A 9,054-nucleotide genomic window follows, 5' to 3' on the forward strand; every position below is an offset into this window, starting at 1 on the left:
TGGCTCTTCGAGCTCTCTGTTGCTCTCTGTCCAAGCTCACTTCCTTCTTCCATCGCCGTCACTTGCCTTCCTCCTTCACCGTCGGTGAGCACTACTGCTTCAATTTAATTTTGCTTGTTTTGTACTTTTGTTAATAATACAGGTTGCTAGGTTTTTTTATTTCTGTTTGAGTTTATTAATTTTTTTTCTTATTTTGAGATACTGAATTTGAAATAATGGTTAAATTGAATGATTCCTCGCCGTCGAATGTTCCTTTATTTTTTTTCTCTTTTAAATTTGGATTTTGGTCTGCACAACCTTGGTTTGAGTCAATATGGTTAATTTTTTTATTATGAAATTGTTAACAGCGACAATGGTGAGGGTTAGTACCTTGAATGATTCTCTCAAGAGCATGTACAATGCCGAAAAGCGAGGGAAGCACCAGGTCTATGATTAGGCCATCATCAAAATTGATTATTAAGTTCCTTTTGGTGATGTAGAAGCATGGTATTTCCAAATCTTCTTCACCTCCTTAATTTAAGTCTTTTTTACCACTATTGGATTCTTAATCCACGATTCTTACTCTTGTCCCTGATGCATGCACCTCATTTTTTTTGTTTACTGTTGGATGGAAAATTTAGTTGATAACGAAGGAGATGTAAATGATCGTTGCGAAACAATGAAGAAGGTGAGGAATAAGATCGGCAAGTATGAGGTTGGTAGAACCATCGGCGAAGGTACATTTGCCAAGGTCAAATTCGCTAAGAACACCGACACCGGAGACAGCGTTGCCATTAAGGTCATGGCTAAATCCATCATTCTCAAGCATAGATTGGTTGAACAGGTCAACCTTACGCTTTAGTCTTCTTTGTTTACTTATCTTCCCAATTATTGTTAATTGTTCTTTTGATTCCTTTTGTTTTAAGTCAAGCTTGGTTTTTCATTTAGCTTGAATTTATATAAGCTAGGTTACCGATGAAGCTAAATGATTTAGGGTTACCAATGCTACTAGGGTGACGTAAATCAACATTACACATAGTGTTGCTACAAACTCTTAGTTTAGCTAAGAGATGGCAGTAAATTTTGCAGTGTATGAGGATGTGCATTGTAATGCTTGTGTGTAAATGTGTTGATAATGTTTTTATCCTCCGTAAAACCTGCACAGTATTCTCTCTTGATTATGCTACTTTTCAGTGGGATTTACATTGCATGCAGTCAAAGACATTTTGTTTCTTCTATTTGTATGCTGGACTTTTCATTTTTGGCTGAATAATCATGTAGCTTGTTATACTAAATTGTTATTTTGATTCTTTCTCCCTTATGCCATGCATTTTCTAACTTGAATCGTGTAACAAATTAAAAGAGAGATATCCATTATGAAAATTGTCAGACATCCAAATATAGTTAGGTTGCATGAGGTATGTATAATATGCTAATACATGACAAATTTCATTGTATTTCTTTATCTTATTATATTTCTAAAGCTTCTTATATTTTAGGTTTCGACCAGCAAGACCAAGATCTACATAATTCTTGAGTTCGTAATGGGAGGAAAATTATATGATAAAATTGTAAGAATTCATATGCTATTTGTCTATCGGATATGTTGGAGATTGGTTCTGCTATACTCATCTTGAAAATTAGCTTGACATGTCAAAGTTTTGTGCTTGATATGTATATGGTTACACCCTTTCTGGATCTGTAGGCTCAACAGAATAAGCTTTCTGAAAATGATTCTAGGCACTACTTTCAACAACTTATAGATGTTGTTGCTCATTGTCACAAGAAGGGTGTGTATCACAGAGACTTCAAGGTGAAAGATAATATATTACAGATGAAGTTAACTATAATCTTGATGTAATTTTTGTTGGCCTTATTATGTTTTGATCATGATGAAGTTGTTTTCTTTCTAATTATAGCCTGAAAACCTTCTTGATGCATTCGAAAACTTGAAAGTCTCTGACTTTCGATTGAGTGCATTGATAAAGTAGATAAGAAAGTACTCTATTTGTGAAATGGAGATGAAAGAAATGATTTTTTGTACATTAAAAATAAGCAGAGTCATTTTATTGTATTGGCGTATGAATGTGCTTTATCTTTGGAAAATGTTTGGAGATGGCAAATTTGACTCTTGCATTTTTTTTTCAAGGGTGTTGATGTTCTCCACACGACATGTGGGACCCCAAATTATGTTGCACCTGAGGTAAAGTAAAGTATGCAGTTCTAATCTGTTATATATATTATCTCGATCATTTGCTTGTTTTCCTTGAGGTATAGTTTTAGTTATGTTATGGGAAAATAAGTCTATAGTTTGATGCCCTAATAGCTGTTATTAGTAAACCCATTACCTTAGGACTAAAGTCATTCTTAGCTTGGTTCAGTATTTCAGAGTATATTTTATTTGGTGCTCGAGTTTCTTATGAAGTGATCTTTTGTAGGTGCTAGGCAATCAAGGTTATGATGGTGCAGCAGCTGATGTTTGGTCATGTGGAGTCATCCTGTATGTTTTGATGGCTAGATATCTTCTTTTTGAGGAGGCTGACCTTCCTGCACTGTACAACAGAGTATTTTTCCTCTGCCTCTCCTTAGCTTGAAGTGGAGACCTCAAAGAGCTAGTCAGAATAGGCAAAATGTGTTGTGAGTGTCATGGAAAATAACAGTTAAAAATAACCTTATGTTGTAACAATAAACAATATCAGAAGGCATACTGTCAACAATTATTTAAAACTACTAGGAGCATGTAGTGCTATAGATTAATAAGTAATAACTACTGCTTATAAAATACTCATTTACTTTTAATCATTAGCTATGTGCCAATCATTGATGTAACATAAACTTGTAGTATTTGTATTGTTTAAATTTTTATTATGCTTTATTACTTTTCAAGAGAAATTTGTATATAAATATTTTTAATTTAATAAAATATTTTATTTTATAGTAATTAATTTTAGTATATTTATATTACGTACAATAAAAATAATTTGAAATTTTAGAAAAAGGATAGGTTGTTATTTCTAAAAGAGTGAGTATAATTAAAAGAGACTTAAGATTTTAACAGCAATAGTAATGGCAACTAAAAGTGAATATTAAAATTTTAGAATTATTTAGTGGCTATATAAATTGCCGGTAAAATGGATTTTGGCGGCAATAGTAATGACCACTAAAAGTGAATAACATTGCAATCTTAGAATTACTTTTGGTAGCTATATAAATTGCCAAGAAAATGACCGCTAAAAGTTATATACTTTTTGCAGCCATTAAAAAGGTCTTTACCGGCAAATGTTATAATTGCCAGTAAAACCTTTTAGTGACAAAGTATAAGACGGCTGTTAGGATTTGGTTGAATTAGTCCCACATTGCTTAGGATAGCAAATGGAGTAGGTGGCCTAGGCTATAAATATGAGGCTAAGTTCTCCATATTTTTTGCACCAGTCGGAAACACTTAAAGCTTGTATCTGACTTTTCTTTTCCTCTATACTCTTTGATTAGAGAGTGTTGTGAGGTGTAGTTAAATATTTGCTTTGAGAGAGTGGGTGTACTGGGGTGCCAGTGTTAGATAGAAAGAAGTCTATGTGTTGTAACAATTTTCACATAGTGATATTCTTTGGCTGTCATTTGACAACGGCCGTGGTTTTTTTCTCCAGTAATTGGGGTTTTCCACGTTAAATTTTGAGTTGGATGTGGTGTCTTCTCATCTTATGTTCTCTCGCTTGATTCCTCCCCGAAGTCTCCCCGGTGGTCAAGAGCTCTCTGCGGTTGGCCCAACATGTGGTATCAGAGCTTCGGTTCGGTGGGATTTATTCTTAGTATGCTCTGTGGTTGCAGCCTAGTCTGACCTTCCACATCAGAAAAGAATTTTGTCCTGTAGCTTGAGGTTGATCTTTGGTTGCTGTTGTTGTTGCTGGAAGGCAGTGTGACACTGTGAGAGTGCAATTTGGAAAGGTTCTGGCTAAGGAAAGACTTGGTATTTAAGTGTGTCCATTATGACCCACCTCTCTTTCCTGGGACCCTTCCTAGTGCACGGTCTACAATTGAGTTATACTATTCTAGTATACGGTTACAACAATGTCAGGATATTCAAGTGTTGTGAAGCTTGAAATAGAGAAATTTGATGGAAGAATCAATTTTGGCTTGTGACAAATACAAGTCAAGGATGTGTTGATACAATCAGGTTTGCACAAGGCATTGAAGATGATGTTCTCTAGAAGATAAGAAGTATCCTCATGGTATTACCGCACTGCCATGGATAAGGATAAGTTGTGGCAATCGGGTCCACAATTGCACACGGGCATTGGTTGGCGTTGAGAAGCAAGGTGTGTGGCGGAGTTATGTCGATGGCTGAAGAACTTCCAGGAAAAGCCAATTTGGAAGTTGCACCATGAATTTTCAGCAAGATTTCGATCTGTACCAAGGCGAAATGCTTGGAGTGGTCTAATTCCAAGTGAGTATACTTTCATGGTGGAGTATGATAGTTCTCTGAACTATGATTGTCGGTATAGACAATGGCAGCAAAGAATTGTGGGTGTTGACTATGGAAGCTGAAGATGTGTGACTATTTCAATCAAGGTAGAGATTGTTAGGATTTGGTTGAATTAGTCCCACATTGCTTAGGATAGCAAATGGAGTGGGTGGCCTATGCTATAAATATGAGGCTAAGTTCTCCATATTTTTTGCACCAGTCGGAAACACTTAAAGCTTGTATTTGACTTTTCTTTTCCTCTATACTCTTTTATTAGAGAGTGTTGTGAGGTGTAGTTAAATATTTGCTTTGAGAGAGTGGGTGTACTGGGGTGCTGGTGTTAGAGAGAAAGAAGTCTATGTGTTGTAACAATTTTCACATAGTGATATTCTTTGGTTGTCATTTGACAACGGCCGTGGTTTTTTTTTCTCCAGTAATTGAGGTTTTCCACGTTAAATTCTTGTGTTGTGATTGTGTCTATTTTATTTCTCTGTGAAAGGTATTTTCTCAAGGGGGAATGGTGTATTATTCCCAATAACGGCTAATGTCTAATTGCCGGTAAATGTATTAGCGGCTATTTTTATTACCGCTAAAAGCAAATTAAATGGCTGCTAAAAGTGATTTTTCTTGTAGTTTTGAACATCTCTATATAAACCGAATTAAATTAATTCAATTTATGCCACTACAAGAAAATGGAACATTTGTAACAAAAATTTTGTAACAAATTTAAAATTGTTACAATTTTTTTTGTAACAAAAATTCGTGATTCTTACATAATAATAATGTTTTGTAACAACAATACAATTTGTTACAAAATGTTTGGATATTTTGTAATGACTTGACTTTTTTGTTACAAATTATATTGGTTTTTGTAACGAACCGGTGTTTTGTTGTAAAATTTTATAATATTTTGTAATAAAAGATGAAGTTGTTGCAAAAGTTCAAAATATTTCGTAACAAAATATCCATTTGTTCCAAAAATTCCAATTATTTTCTAACAAAAAATTAATTTGTTACAAATTCAATATTATTTATAACAAGTTATTTGTTTGTCACAAAATATAAGAATTTTTGTAACTAAAAAAAATTATTTGAAAATGTTAAAATCTTTAAGATAATTTTATTTTGTTTCAAAAATTTAATTTTTTAAAATATTATTTGTATTAATTAATTATTTTTTAAAAAATTAAAGATTAAAAAATGATTAATTTTTAAAAATATTATATATTATTTTATATTTTTTTATAAAATTGATATATGATTTTTACTAATAATTAAGTCTTAAATATTGACTAAAAATTAATTTTTTAAACCACTTTTTTGTTGTTAAACATAAATAAAAACAGTTAAAATTTAAAAATAAAAACAAATGTAAAAAAAGTAAAAACCTAATTCTAACCCTTACTTTCGCTCTTTCTTCTGCTGTTCGCTGCCCTCGTTCACTCTCACTACCTCCACGGCTCCACCTCTCACACTTAAGGTCGTTGTCTCATTGCATAAGGCAGAACTGTCGTTACTATCTCGTTGGGTCACCTCCTTCTCTTATTTAAAATAAATTTATAACAAATATAATTTTTTTGTTTCATTACTGCTATAAAATTTAACATATTTTTACTCTTAAACAAATTTTTAAAAACTCCCTTAAGAATAAAATATAGAGCTTTGGTTTCTTTTTCTTCTATTAGTCCTAAGTCTACCATAACCCAACACTCATCATTAAGCCTGTAAGACTCCTGATTGTTAAAAGATAAAAAATAATAATTATTTGTGATTTATTATATTTATTCATAGTCTTATTTTTAAAAAATTATTTATCAAAAAATAATTAAATCAAAGTTATGAGATTTTAAATTTAAAATTAATTAGAACTCATATAATTTTCATAAATATTTGGATATTTTCTTATTTAGAATTTAAAACTTTAGTAATTTGATTATTCCTAGTTTTATTAAAAATTCCTATTCTATATCTTAGTTTTATTAAAATTCCCAAATAAAAACCTAATTTACACACACTCTTCAAACCCTAACCCTAACCCTCACATTTTTTTCCAGCTGCCCCATACACACACTCAGCCCCTCACCATACATACACATGCGAAAAAAAGAAAAGAAAAGAGAGAAGGGGAGCTCGAGAGGGGAAGAAGGAGAAGGAAGGAGAAGGGAAAAAGGGGAGACGGCATCGGTGGGTCTCACTGCCACCGTCGCTGTCGGCAGAGTCATAACGTGAGGAGAGAGAGACGAGCTCGTGAGGGAGAGAGGAAGTAGTGTCGTTGACATTGGAGGGGAGCCTGGCTGCCCTCGTCACTGCCAGCTCTGTCGCCGTCGTCAACATCGAAGTTGTGCGAAGCCGTCGTTACTGTCATCACCATCGATGCTTCTCCTCGTCGTTTGTGGGTGTCACCTCTTCTGTTTCTGCTGTCACGCCGTCGTCTGCCCCTCTGGATGTTGCTACTTTTGAATCACGCCGTGTCACTAGTTCTCTGCCTCATCGTTGTGGCCCAACCTCTAATTAGGTAACTCAAGTGTGTCTTGTTCTATGATTTTAATTGATTTAGTTTCTGTTTTTATTTGAATATTGATTTGGTATAATTGATTTAGTTTCTATTTTGATTTGAATATTGATTTGGCCCAACTTCTGATCTTTGATGGTTAATAGAGTTGGTTTCCCATAATTTGTATTCATATGATAAAATGATTGTTCATAAAATTGTGATTTTTCACTGTTTAGGCCATGGCAAATCAGATTGACCAGATGGGGCTAGTAAAAATTTAGATGGACTGGTTCTGAACCAATTTAGAGATTATTCAAAACTAGAAAACTAGTCCATAATCAATATTGAATCTAGTTTCTATAAAACTGATAGTCATCTTAACTAAAATACCATAACAAAATTACAGTAGTGTTAAAAACTATACATGATTTCATGACCCGCTTGCTGTAGCTTGAGTTCCGAATTCAAAAATTTGTGTATTGTCTCAGACTTACAAAGCAAATACTACGGATTTCAAAGTAAAAAAAAAAAGAGACTAAAGTTTTTTCTAAACCTTTCTTAGCTATTTGCTATTGCTAGATACATGTTTTCATGATGCTAATAATTATCCCAACTGCATAGTAATGAAAAATTATCTATACAAACACGATTTCATAATAGCATTTCATATTGTTGTGAATTATGATAAAATTCATTGTTATTATCTCTCTGATGTTCAATTGACTGATATTTCACCAGTGTCTTAGTGTGCGTATTCCTCATGCATGTTATGTTGGTGCATATGTGTAATATTAATGTGTACGTGGATGCATGCAAGAAAAAGAATTTTGAAGTGGGGAGTTATTGTACCAAAATCCAAAATAATATGGAGTAGATGTTTATATAGAATAAAGTTTTAAAGATATTGAAAACATATATGATGATTTTATCAGTGTTAATATATATTTTATCGGTGTTGATATATACATGTATATATAGTATTAAAGCACTTTTGTCAAAATAAAATTGAGTATTCTAGGCACTGCTGCTCTGGAACTACCTTTGTCCATCATGCACTCTCAATGCTATACTAATATTTTCCTTATATATAGTAGTGCGTTCTTACTAGAATACTCATATGTACTTGTTTGAATATATATACACATTTGATAATTGAGAAGTATGGAAACATACTATTATGCATTGGTTGATTAAGAATTCTACTGCATGAATTTCTATATGGTGAGGTACATGTTTGCAGAACTTATATTAGTATTGTACTATTATGTTAACAGATGAGGCTTGAGTGAAGGAATTTGACCTCAGGCAAATGTGGAAGAGTCCAAATGGGACAATTAGGAACATTTTGAATGGTAACTCAGCTTATTTTTCGTTGATTATTGTTTATAAAATATGAACTATTGATCATTTTATAGGTTTTTGGTCAAGGAATTGGTGGCTACTAAATGATAGCTAAGTTGTTCTTACTGGTTACTCTTAGAAAAACTTTAGGAACTGTCTTCAGAGAACCCATTGGAAAACATGCATTTTGTAAATTGTAATGATCTAAATATTTTCAGGTTGGACAAAGCCAATATGCATCGGAAGACATGCATTTCGTGATCAATATAGGGCCACTGGCAGTTATTAAAGGAGCTTGGAAATTAAAGCTGGTGTTCGGTATTGCTTCTTACTTTGTTTTAGACAACTTTGTCGTTGATTTGGTCGTCGATTTTAACAGTATTTCTTGTAGTGATGTAAAATTACTTATGATTTTAATACATATTCACAGATGATTGATATATTATTAGTCTAGTTTAATTATATATGGATCTATTTATTACATTTTAGTTGTGTCATGGTTGAAAAATAACAAATGTCCTGTTACTTGGTTTGATAAATTTGGTTATATATTGGATGAGGAATAAGTGATGAATTGGTTATTTTTTATGGAACCGTAGATTGTGAAAATATCAAAGTTTTAAGGGAGATTTTGTTAAAATTTTTCTAAAAATTTTAAATAAAAGAATAAAAAAATTATAATTAGTGTTATATCTTTTTTCTAATGTTTGTTTTGATTTTTTCCATTTATAGAAGTGCTAAAATGGTGACAACTTGTTACATAAGGGACTCAAGAATATTT

General features: G+C 32.6%; 1 long non-coding RNA gene and 1 pseudogene across 1 annotated transcript; both read left to right on the plus strand.

Annotated features, from left to right (window-relative positions):
* The window catches only part of LOC107647128, a 2,712-nt pseudogene extending 91 nt beyond the window's left edge, over positions 1–2,621 (plus strand).
* On the plus strand, positions 6,457–8,713 carry LOC107648316. The gene is made up of 3 exons (XR_002349823.1): positions 6,457–6,953; positions 8,207–8,284; positions 8,492–8,713. It is a non-coding gene; the product is annotated as an uncharacterized LOC107648316 (long non-coding RNA).

The sequence above is a fragment of the Arachis ipaensis genome, chromosome B06 (assembly GCF_000816755.2).
Source record: "Arachis ipaensis cultivar K30076 chromosome B06, Araip1.1, whole genome shotgun sequence".
Lineage (NCBI taxonomy): Eukaryota > Viridiplantae > Streptophyta > Magnoliopsida > Fabales > Fabaceae > Arachis > Arachis ipaensis.